The sequence below is a fragment of the Physeter macrocephalus genome, chromosome 2 (assembly GCF_002837175.3).
Source record: "Physeter macrocephalus isolate SW-GA chromosome 2, ASM283717v5, whole genome shotgun sequence".
Taxonomy (NCBI): Eukaryota; Metazoa; Chordata; class Mammalia; order Artiodactyla; family Physeteridae; genus Physeter; species Physeter macrocephalus.
This window is the reverse complement of record NC_041215.1, coordinates 73,638,907-73,650,256: the sequence shown is the minus strand read 5'-3', so window position 1 is coordinate 73,650,256 and position 11,350 is coordinate 73,638,907.

Genomic DNA, 11,350 nt, shown 5'->3' with positions numbered 1-11,350 from the left:
TCTTTGTTAAACATTTCTTGCATCTTCTCGATCTTTGCCTCTATTCTTTTCCCAAGGTCCTGAATCATCTTCACTATCATTATTCTGAATTCTTTTTCTGGAAGGTTGCCTACCTCCATTTCATTTAGTTGTTTTTCTGGGGTTTTATCTTGTTCCTTCATCTGGTACACAGCCCTCTGCCTTTTCATCTTGTCTATCTTTCTGTGAATGTGGTTTTTGTTCCACAGGCTGCAGGATTGTAGTTCTTCTTGCTTCTGCTGTCTGCCCGCTGGTGGATGAGGCTATCTAAGAGGCTTGTGCAAGTTTCCTGATGGGAGGGACTGGTGGTGGTAGAGCTGGCTGTTGCTCTGGTGGGCAGAGCTCAGTAAAACTTTAATCCGCTTGACTGCTGATGGGTGGGCTGGGTTCCCTCCTTGTTGGTTGTTTCGCCTGAGGGGACCCAACACTGGAGGTTACCCGGGCTCTTTGGTGGGGCTAATGGCTGACTCTGGGAGGGCTCACGCCAAGGAGTACTTCCCAGAATTTCTGCTGCCAGTGTCCTTGTCCCCACGGTGAGCCACAGCCACCTCCTCCACCAACCCCCTCCCCCCCAGGAGACCCTCCAACACTGGCAGGTAGGTGTGGTTCAGTCGCCTATACTGTCACTGCTCCTTCCCCTGGGTCCCAATGCACACACTACTTTGTGTGTGCCCTCCACGATTGGAGTCTCTGTTTCCCCCAGTCCTGTTGAAGTCCTGCAATCAAATCACACTAGCCTTCAAAGGGTGATTCTCTGGGAATTCCTCCTCCCATTGCCAGATCCCCAGGTTGGGAAACCTGACCTAGAGTTCAGAACCTTCACTCCAGTGGGTGGACTTCAGGAGTATAATTGTTCTCCAGTTTGTGAGTCACCCACCCAGCAGTTATGGGATTTGATTTTATTGTGATTGCACCCCTCCTACCATCTCACTGTGGCTTCTCCTTTGTCTTTGGATGTGGGGTATCTGTTTTGGTGAGTTCCAGTGTCTTCCTGTCGATGATTGTTCAGCAGTTAGTTGTGATTCCGGTGTTCTCGCAGGAGGGAGGGAGTGAGAGCACGTCCTTCTACTCAGCCTTTTTGAACCAATCTCTTGTTCTGTTTTTTTGAAGTTTGATTTCCAAATGTACTTTTTACTGCTTTTTCTCTCTCCCTCTGGATCTGATGGATGTTTTCTAGTTGTATCTTGCATGAAACAAAGGGAAAATTATTAGCTTAGAAGAATAAGGTTGTAGTGGAAACCTTTATTGTTTTTACTTCTTAGCACCCATTCACTCTTCTCCTGGAAACAGTTATCCAGTTTATCTCTGGGAGGCTACCCTCTTTCCCACCATCCATTTATATTTGTTGGGTGGAGCTCCTACTCCCTGGAGCAAGTGGCTCAGGCCTGGGCAATCACAGCATTGTACCACCCTGGCCACAGTGTTTGTTTCAGGGAGAAGAAACCAACGAGACAATTTCTGAGACTATTAGGAAAAGGCTCTTTTCCACTGGACTTGAGATGGGAAGATGTTGGGTTGGAACTTCTGGTGGCCATCATCAGTCACAAAGGGACAGCCTGCCTGAGAATGGAGCCAATACACAGGGGTGTGTTAAGATATGGATGGAAAGATACCTGGGGACTGAGCTACAGGACAAAGCATCCCTGAAGCCAGCCCCACCCTTGAACTTCTCATTTACAACCCAATAAATTCTTTCTTCTTAAGCCAGTTTGGATGAGATCATTGATTACTTAACCTGGGGCAAATGCCAATTAAAGAAGGGGGGTTCAATTCCAGGCTCTCCGTTTCAGTTTACCACAGTTTTCATCATTCAGGTTTGGGGCTCATACCCACATTAATTGTAAGATGGTGCTGTGACTTTCTTCAGCTGTTGTTCCTTGTGATTTCATCTTCCCTCGGTAATGTTAATGGGGCAGGGTTTGAGTGTTCCTGGATTCCCTGGTGACAGCATCTTCTGGACACAACAAAATGACATTCCAATTTGCTAATTCTTAGATTCATCTTTTTTCAGACCAGAATTTTAGCTCTTACATTAAGATCTATGATCCATTTTGAATTAATTTTTGTGTGTGGTGTGAGGTATCAGTGAGGTAAAATCATTTTTGTTGCCTGAGGATATCTTACTGTTGCAGATCATTTTTTAAAAAGATTATTCTTTCCCTATTGAATTGTCTTGGTACCTTTTTTGAACATCATTGGACCATAAATGTAAGGATTTATTTCTGAACCCTCAATTCTATTCCATTAATCTATATTTCTATCCTTACACAGGTACCCCACCATCTTGATTTATTTTGTAGTCAGTTTTGGAATTGGGTGATGTAAATCCTTCAGGTTTTTCCTGTTTTTTTCCCCTTCAAAACTGTCTTGGCTATTCTGGGTTCTTTGCATTTCCATGTAAATCTTAGGATCAGGTTGTCAATTGAAAAAAAATTTAAAAACCTGCTGGGATTTTGAATATTGAATCTTCTAATCCATGTACATGGAATGCCTCTCTGTTTTTAAAGATCTTCTTGATTTATCTCAGTAATTCATTGTAGTTCTCAGTATACAGATCTTGTACTACTTTTGTTAAATTTATTCCAAAGTATTCTTTAAAAAATTTTTTTTTTGATGTGGACCATTTTTAAAGTCTTTATTGAATTTGTTACAATATTGCTTCTGTTTTATGTTTTGGTTTTTTGGCCCTGAGGCATGTGGGATCTTAGCTCCCCGACCAGGGATCGAATCCAAACCCCCTGCTTTGGAAGGTGAAGTCTTAACCACTGGACCGCCAGGGAAGTCCCCAAAGTATTCTTTTTGATGCTATTGTAAATGAATTGTTTTCTTAATTCCATTTTTGAATTGTTCAAACCTTATATCTTTTAAAGTAATTAAGAGAAGGACAAATATTTGTACAGGCTGTTAGTAGTTTTCATTTCTTTCTGTAGAACCTCCTTAACATCTGGTACCATTTCCTGTCCTTGAGAAGGACTCGAGTATTCTTGTAAGGCAAGACTGCCAGCAAAGTGGCTCAGTTTTTATTCATCTAGGCATGTTTTTATTTCATCTTTATTTTTGAAGGATAGTTTTGCTAGATATAGATATATTCACTGAGTTTTTAAAAAAGAATTTTGAACGTCATTGCACTGCCTTTTGGTCTCCACTGTTTCAGATGAGAAGTCAGCTATTAATAATAGTGTTGTTCCAAAATCTCTCCATTAAAGTCCTGCATTGTCTCTGGTCACACTATCCTCCCCAACCGGAACTGCAACTTCAGGCTATCAGAGCAACTAACTTAACTTAGCAGAGTTGCTGATTACCAATACTGCTACTTTTATAATAGCCTGGTGAAACATAGATTTTCACTTTCTACTCCAAATCAAGTGAGTCCCCTCCAGCAACAAAGCTCTTGATTTTCATGGCTAGCTTCATCCTGGCAAAATTAACACACTGACTGAACCATCCCAGGAAAGAACGCCACAGATTCCCTCTGTTCTTGTATAGAGCTCTAGCAGCTTTTTGTGAATCAACATTCCTCAATTTGTTGTTTGCCTTTAGTCAATTTCCAGAACCCTGAAATGGATGTTTATGAGAATTTGATTGAGCTTTATAGCTGTTTTTTGAGAAAAGGATTTGCCAATCTCTTCACTCTACCATAAGCACTGGTTGGGTGATTTGAACTGCTATAATTTTACCCACTTATGAATATATTCATATCCTTAATTTTCTTTGACCATTTTGAATCAATAGGAAAGATCTGTTGGTCAAAATCATTCCTTTGTAATTGTATAAAGGCTTTAAAATTTTGGTAACTCCCTAATAATCTACTTGTCATAAAACACTCACCATACTCAATAGCAAATTGTCTGTTTGATTATCGTTAACCCTCTCTCAACTGTAAGCTTCATTATGGTAGGGCCTATGTCTCTTTTGTTCACTAGCTATATTCCTAGGACCCATCACAATCCGATATATTAGGAGGTGCTTAGACTTACTTTTAAATATTTGCTAAGTAAACAAGTAGATTTCCCCAACCCTGTTCCTCATCTCACGTAGGTGAGGCTGTGCTGAGGTAATAGGGAAGAGCCTAGGAAATGTAAAAAGCATTTTAACTAGAATTCTACGGTTAAATAATTAGTCACTGGGGGTCTTCTTTACTTAGGAAAACGGTGCTTTGCTCTCAAAATGAGTGATCGTTTAACTCATTAGAGCTTTATTCTGTGAACCCTCAATGTATCTGAAGGCACTTAGCCTGTAGTTATAATTTTAGGAAGACAGTGCAATAGAATGGAAAAACTAGGACTGGGGATTTTGATTCACCTCTATCAATAGCTGACTGACAGATACTTGATAACTGATTGAATAACTGATTGAATATCATTCTCTTTGGGCCTCCATTTTCTCATTTAAAAACGGTTTGCAAACATGGCCAAGCAGAAGAATCATCCATCAATGTCGTCCCATTGTTAGAATCCTTGGAGTTGAGGTGTGATCACCTGTATTATTAAAAGCTCCAGTGGTAAGTTTTTTGTAATCAACTAGACTGGCAAATGGATGGCGTTTGAGACTCGCTGGACTAGATGATCTCAACAGCCCCTTTCATTCCTGAACTTACTCGCTTCCATTCATCTCAACAAAAGTGAAACTCTCTTTGGGTTATGCACCCAGGGTCACCCCAAACCTCTGTGTGGGAGGGGAAGTCTTTGAAGATGGAGTTTATTTAGGACAAAGAAAAGACAGCTTCTGGCTTGTTTCTGTGTAGTCACACAAAACGTGGGTGCATGTGAAATGGGAGTTGGGGAAAGGAAACTTACACCTCTTTTGGCTGACTGACAATTGATATAGGAGAACTGCTAATTATCTAATAAATGAGGCTGGCAGGGTATTTTGATCACTTTATTCTTTTTGAACCTGCAAGTGAGCATCTGCTACTGTCTCTTTCATTTCCCAACTTTTAGAAAAGCAGCCCTTCCCAGCATGAGCCTATTTCAAAATAAACTGAATAAGGCTTTGCATGTAAAGAGGGTGTGCTGGGTACTGTGAACAGGACTCTTCTTAACCAATTCCACAGTCTATTTTCCTGGGAATAGAATAAAATAAACTTTGAGGAAAGTGTGGCAGATAGCTGCCTAGACCATGTAAATGTTCCTGCTTAAACACAGGCGTTTGATTCCTTTTTGTCTGTGAGAAATAAAGACCCATCTAGGTCCCTAAGAGGGAAGCTGAAATCAATGTGAGGATCTGAAGATGCTGGTGCTCTCTGTGTTGCTAGAAGAGTGCTTCCTCTAGATGCCAAAACCTGATATTTGCTGAATTAGGCTTTCATTGGAGAAGCCTAAGTGCATGGTAGAACGGCTGCCCCCAAAGCACCAGAGATGTGCTCTGTTCTGCAAGAGAACCACAGGCTATGTTTCCCTCTTCACGGATCCTAGTGAAATTAGTGCTTTTTCTGATAGGTAGCAATTCTATTTAGAAAGCTGAAAATAATAAACAATTTTCATATACAACTTACTAACCCAGTGATTCTCAGTCTTCTTGGAATTATGAGCCACTTTGACAGAAATGTCTGATAGTAGTAGATATTTTAATTAAATCAAAATACGTTCCCCAGCAGAAATGTAATGTATCCACTAAAAATAACATATACAAAGAGCAGAACAACACACACAAAAAATGTTTATAACTTTAAGTAACAAAGATAAGATTCCAGATTGCATGGCAAATATTACTAATAAGTAAAATAGACACAGGAAAATTATTTAAAGGGAACATATAGAATAATAATAATTGCATTAGAATGGTGTGATTAATAGCTGATGTTTTTTTCTTTTTCATACTTTCTGTAAGAAGGTTTAAAAAATTAAAATCTCACTATGGCTAATTAAGAATAAACACTATTGAATGAAGATCATCTAATGATCTGAGCAGCCACCTATACCTCCCTGTCTTCCCCTTCCCCACACATTCCTTCAGTCAGAGTAACAAAGGAAGAGGCAAGAGTTCATTTATGGGAAAAAAAAGTTGGAGGTTTGAGTTGATTGCAGGCTTAATATGAGTCTAGCTATCCCAAGCTTAGGTGGTTTAGGGATGATGGACCACTGAGCACACCTAGACTATTGTATTGTGTATGAGAGCATCCATGTTACAAAGGATATTGACAAATTGTATTGACAAGGGGGAACTCTGACAAATGAATGCTGAAAATGTTGCTCCCCCTGCTCCCGCAGTCTTGCACTTAAGTGGTCATCTATACCTATTCTATTTGAATCCAAACATGACTCTTCAGTCTGATCCAAGCTTCACTGCCACTACCGTGAATACCCCACTACCACTACCTATTCTGCTTTAAAACCTGTAAGTTACTCCCTATATTCTACAGCCGCCACCTTCTAACACTGTGTTTCAGCTATACCTAGCACAATAATTTTTGGCATATGCTAAATAACAATAAATATCTGTTGAATGAAAAAGCACTCCTTTATCAGTTACTGTGTGAATGAGAGAATGAATCAAAGAACTGTCAACAATCATTTTCCAGAATAGTAGAATAAGGACCTCTGAAAATCTGCTCCTCCATGAAAGCAGTGAGAATATTAGAAAAAACTCTAAACTGTCAAAATGAACTTTATCAGAGCTCTGTAAATTAACTAAAGCCTTGCAACGATCTGAGGAGTGTTTATTTAAGAAATATGGCTGGACCTTTGTAAGAACAGCAAGCTTTGTGGGGTATTAATTTGCCAGTCTTATCCACCTCTCCCTAGCTCTGCAATAGTCTTGAAAACAACTATGGTAGCTGTGGAAACCAGCAGCCCAGAAACCCACGATGGGTTGGGAACTCCCCAAATACCCCATAACCAGAGAGTTGTCACTATTTGACCTGCCTGGCAACTTGCTGATGGGCTCCATTCTCAGGGCTTGCCTTTACTGCAGCTGACATGGATCTCACTCTGTGAAAACAGCCCTACCCATAGAGCATTTGTCAAATACAATCAGTGGCAATTGTTTAACATCATAGCTGCCTGAGACAGTGTTACCAGTAGGACTAACAAGAGGCTGACCAAATTCTTCAAAGAAATCCTGGAGAATGAGATGTCCATAGGGGGCTTTGAAAAGTAGTTCTGGCATATTCCTGGGAGTCAAAAAGGCCATGCATATGTACCAGGCTATGTATTTGCCCAGGAAAGACTTAAGAAGGCCTGATGGTCATAACTCTAGCTAACTCAGAATCTCTGTGCAAGCAGAAAGTGAAAGCAAAGGTAGAGTTGTAAACAGCTTTCCAGAGCGCTGAAAGCATGGCCAAGCATGCACACATACAGTCCCTTTGCAAAGGCTGGAAAACATATTGGTTCAAGGCATTTAAAGAAACCTCTATCCAAAAAAAAAAAAACCCAAATAAACGAACCCCAAGAATTTCAAAAGAAAGAAGTCTCTATCTAATCCGTAGTTGGCCACTAACCTTACTGATTAGAGACTTCAGTGGCCAATACAACAAAGAATATAGACTTTACAAAGTTAGTCCAGGAAGATCACTAAACAAAGAAATAGTTAAAAACTACCACAACAAACAGCAATAATAACAAACCCTGAGGAGGGGGGAGAAATCTAATTTCCAGAACTGGCACATTGTATTATTTAAAATGTCCAGTTTTCAACAAAAAATTATGAGACATACAAAGAAACAGGAAAGTACTACCCATCTGGAGGAACAAAACACTCAATAGAAATTGTCCCCAAGGAAGCCCAGATGATGAATACTAGACAAAGACTTTAAATCAGCTATAATAAATATGTTTAAAGAATCAAAGAAAGCTATGTCTAAAGAAGTAAACTATGAGAACAATGGTTTAATAAATAGATAATATCAATAAAGAGAGAATAAAATTATAAATAACAGCCAAATATAAATTATTTTCAAGTGCATATGAAAATCTTCCAGGATAGACTATATATGCAGCTACAAAACAGTAAATCACAATAGATTTAAAATAAATGAAATCATTCAAAGTATGTTTGCCAACCATGATGAAACTTAACTGGAGATCAACAATAGAAAGACATTGGAAAATCTTTAAATATTTCAAAATTAAACAATACACTTCTAAATAATATATGAGTCAAAAAAATCACAAGGGATATTAGAAAATATTTTGAACTGAATGAAAACAAGAACAAAACATATCGGATTTTATAGGATGCAGCTAATGCAATGGCCTAGGGGAAATATATAACCCAAAGAAGCCTATATCAGAAAAGAAGGTAGGTCTAACATAAATAATCTAAACTTCACCAAAAGAAACTTAAAAGCAAAAAAGACAAAATGAAGCAAAAAACGAACAAAAAAGTTAAACCGAAAGTAAGCAGAAGGCTAGAAATAATACAGACTAGGGTGGAAATCAATAAAATAGGAAAATAAAAGCAATAGAGAAAAATAAATGAACCCCAAACTTGGTTCTTTGAAAGATCAACAAAATTTGGGAGAAGATAAATAATGTCTGCAAAGTCTAAGGTTGGAAATCATTGTTTGATCCGTTCTAAAAGAGCTCATCAGCTCTTTCAACACGAAGGGCAGTGATCCAGGGAATCTTCCCCTTACCCCAGTGGATTGATACTAGAGGGTATTTGTGACTTTAGCATTATATTGGGTGAACTTCATATTTAGGGAGATTACATGGCATCATCAAATGCACTTCTGAAGGATTTTTATTTTGAGAAGTCCCTCAACTCTCATAATATATGATTGCCCACATCTCCACCATTGTTTGAATTAAGGAAAGGCAATCAAGAACATCAATGAGCAATATTTGACCTGAGTCTTGAAGTTTGGGTAAAATAGTGGTGTGCATTGGGGAGATCATCCCAGACCATGGAGTGGCTACCTCGCTGTAGGAGAGACTTTAAAAAAGCACTTACTTTGTATGTAGGTGGAGATCAGTCAAGCTGAGAGGTGCCTCAGCCCTGGTGGGGCAACTGCTGAACGGTCTGGAGATTTCAAACCATGTCCAGTTGCACATACATAGCTGTGAATACACATAGGGCATGGCTGTTGACTCAGGACAGGGGGCTGGGACAGGTCTGCTTCCTCAAAGCTTCTCAGCAAATTCTATTACCCATTGTGCAATCTGCTTCTCTTAATTTCACAGAAGTACGTTTTCATCTTCAATTATTAAACCTGTTTAAAGTCCTGGTAATCTTCCATTTGTTTGAAGAAACAAAAGTATCAGCACATAATGTAAATTAAACCTACTGTTTCCTGTTTGGGGCTGGGGCTCAAAGACAATATATGTTGCTATGAGAATGGATTTAGCATTTGAGAGACAAACATGTCGGACTACATACATATGCATTGCTATATTTCTTTTCTGGTTGACAGACACTAACCTTTATTCTAATGCATTAGGTTTATTCATAATGCTGATTTCATAAACCAAGCTATAGACAATTCTGCCTTGATGATCATGGGATCACAAGTCCTTTTAAACTGGAGAATCTCCTACTAAGGCAACCAGGGATTAGGAATTCTAAGCATATTCTGATTCTGGGTAACAAAGAAGCTTCAGCTTTGAAAGAATATTGGAAAATCCGCTCCTAAAATGTATAACACTTTGTGCTAACAGTGCATCTGGTTCCTAGTCAGCCTCCAAGGAATATACATTGAGTGAATGGTTGAATCAATGAATATGCCTTCATGGACTTCCATCAACATTCTGCCTCTCCCCAAGGGTAAGGAAGCAAAATGACAGCTTTCTCAACTAAAATTGGTTTTATAGTTTATCAGAAACTTAATGTGAATCTCTTTACATTGACTTTAAAACTAGGTTGCTCTAGGTTATACCTGCTTTCTTTCTAGTGTGGAGAAAAAAATATCTAACCATCTCTTTCTCTACTTAAAATGTTAGGTATTTCACTTAATACTTAATCCAGGTCCATGGAAATCCAAGCAGGTCTAATTTCTGTGATCCAGTCCATAGCAATCCTACAAAATTTAATGCAAGAGAATGTAGCATTTCTGGTATGGGCATCAGAACTGAGAATAATTTTAAAGGGAAAGTAAGCAAAGCAAAACAAACAAACAAGCAAAAAATCAAGCTGATACACAAGAGAATGTGAACTGACACAAACACATTACCTTAGAAAAAAGCACGATTGAAAACTGCCTCTGGGGAGTCTCCCTGCTCCCCTCCTTTTTCTTTACTTCTCTAGCTGCAAGAGAATTTGCAGGAAAATGGATTGAAATCTATGACACTTAGATACTTTTCACAAAAGCAAAAGCAAAAGCAAAAGCAAAAGCAAAAAAGAAGCATTGGTCAACATAAAATGAAAACAGGTGTGACCCTTCCCCGACCTTCCCCCTCACCTGAGTTAACTGCTTTCTCTTCTCTTCCCTTTCTTCCTGCTCTTTGCTCCTGGTCTCCTTTCAAAGTCCTCATTGTCTCTGTTGCTGACTTCTCCTTTGTCACTTTAGAGTCATTTTCTCCTCCCTCCGTTTGACTTGGAAATAAAAAAGCAAATGCAAAGCCTTTGCAAAATGTGCTTGGTGTTCTTGTTGGAAAACATTTATGTGATTTGTGGCTGCATCTGATCTAGATCGCCTCCAGATTCAAAGCAGAGTTACAGCCCTCCCTCTGAGAAACCTGTAGCCAACCCAGGACATGGCAGTTAAAAGTATTCCTGGATGAGAGTTTCTGCCTGAAAAATCTGCTTCTCTGTTTTTTGCCACTTAATATTAAGTAATTCTGATGGATGTTCTGAACCTATTTCTCTGACTCTTGCCTGGATTCTGAGGCTATTGTCTCAGCTATCTGCATAATCTTTGGGCTGCATATCTGGACTCTGGGTCTTTTTGGTATACTGACTTTCAAGCACTTCAAGCGCTGACTGCCCTTTTGGTCTTGGATATAATGCTATGTCTAACCTTTAAAACCAGGGTTTCCCCCTCCTTTGTTTCCAAAATTGCAAATGGAATAGAGAAGAGTATGATATAATGGGAAAAAGCATTTGGACTCCAGTCAAAAGACCTAGAGTTTGAATACTATCTTTCTGGTTACCAGTTTTGGACCCACGAGAAGTCTCTTACTTTGACTCCTGGATTCCTCATCTCCAAAGTGGTACCAATAATAAATGCTGGATTCCTTACTTAGGAGGGACCACCTAGTTTCTGATTCCATGCCAGAAAAACTTCCTTCCTCTCACCCTAAACATTGCTCCTCTGAATGGCCATATTCCAAGATGATGGTTAGGCCACATTTATGCCTGTTTGGGGGTCACTGTTTGTTGGCAGATGACACACGTGTTTGTTTCTCTCTCTGCTGCTTTTCTTCTGTTCCTGTTGTCTCTATGCTCCAGTACCAGG